Source organism: Mustelus asterias, chromosome 9 (genome assembly GCF_964213995.1).
Source record: "Mustelus asterias chromosome 9, sMusAst1.hap1.1, whole genome shotgun sequence".
Taxonomy (NCBI): domain Eukaryota; kingdom Metazoa; phylum Chordata; class Chondrichthyes; order Carcharhiniformes; family Triakidae; genus Mustelus; species Mustelus asterias.
The window spans coordinates 73,886,859-73,888,237 of record NC_135809.1 but is presented as its reverse complement, the minus strand read 5'-3'; the positions used below and the strand labels follow the sequence as shown (position 1 = coordinate 73,888,237).

At 49.1% G+C, this 1,379-nt stretch overlaps 1 protein-coding gene across 3 annotated transcripts in view; it reads right to left on the bottom strand.

Moving 5' to 3' along the window:
• LOC144498753 (CD59 glycoprotein-like) overlaps positions 1-94 on the bottom strand; it is a 68,623-nt gene extending 68,529 nt beyond the window's left edge. The window contains exon 1 of one of the 3 annotated variants that reach the window (XM_078220377.1): positions 5-94. The gene's annotated coding sequence lies outside the window, so the exon portion shown is untranslated. The remainder of the gene's footprint in view (positions 1-4) is intronic. The other 2 variants (XM_078220378.1, XM_078220379.1) reach the window with 2 other exon arrangements.
• Positions 95-1,379: the final 1,285 nt, after the last annotated feature.

Genomic DNA, 1,379 nt, shown 5'->3' with positions numbered 1-1,379 from the left:
CCGCAATGCGCATCCTCAGTCCCGGATCCGCACTGCGCATCCTCAATCCCGGACGCGCACTGCGCATCCTCAGTTCCGATACGCACTGCGCATCTTCAATCGCGATCTGCACTGCGCGTCCTCAGCAAAAATACGCACTGCGCATCCTCAGTCTCGGATACTCAATGCGCATCCTCAGTCCCGGATCCGCACTGCGCATAATCAGCAACAAGATGCACAGCGCATCCTGAGCAGCAGACACACTGCGCATCCTCGGTCCGGCAGCCGGCACACTCGACAGCGGATCCGAACTGCGCATCCCCCTCTCCGAATCCGACAGTGCGCACTCTCAGAGCGGGAAGGGTGAAAGAAATAATTCAAGAGGCCGGCAGAGAACTCCGCCTCGCGGCGCTGATGATAATCCTCACACTGCGGTAATAGTGTCCCTGTCACTGCGGTGATTATATTCCTCACACTGCGGTAATAGTGTCCCTGTCACTGCGGTGATTATATTCCTCACACTGCGGTAATAGTGTCCCTGTCACTGCGGTGATTATATTCCTCACACTGCGGTAATAGTGTCTCTGTCACTGCGGTGATTATATTCCTCACACTGCGGTAATAGTGTCTCTGTCACTGCAGTGATTATATTCCTCACACTGCAGTAATAGTGTCTCTGTCACTGCGGTGATTATATTCCTCACACTGAGATAATAGTGTCTCTGTCACTGCTGTGATTATAATCCTCACACTGCGGTAATAGTGTCCCTGTCACTGCGGTGATTATATTCCTCACACTGCGGTAATAGTGTCTCTGTCACTGCAGTGATTATATTCCTCACACTGCGGTAATAGTGTCTCTGTCACTGCGGTGATTATATTCCTCACACTGCGGTAATAGTGTCTCTGTCACTGCGGTGATTATATTCCTCATACTGCGGTAATAGTGTCTCTGTCACTGCGGTGATTATATTCCTCACACTGCGGTAATAGTGTCCCTGTCACTGCGGTGATTATATTTCTCACACTGCGATAATGGTGTCTCTGTCACTGCTGTGATTATAATCCTCACACTGCGGTAATAGTGTCTCTGTCACTGCGGTGATTATATTCCTCATACTGCGGTAATAGTGTCTCTGTCACTGCGGTGATTATATTCCTCACACTGCGGTAATAGTGTCTCTGTCACTGCGGTGATTATATTCCTCACACTGAGATAATAGTGTCTCTGTCACTGCTGTGATTATAATCCTCACACTGCGGTAATAGTGTCTCTGTCACTGCGGTGATTATATTCCTCATACTGCGGTAATAGTGTCTCTGTCACTGCGGTGATTATATTCCGCACACTGAGATAATAGTGTCTCTGTCACTGCGGTGATTATATTCCTCACACGGCT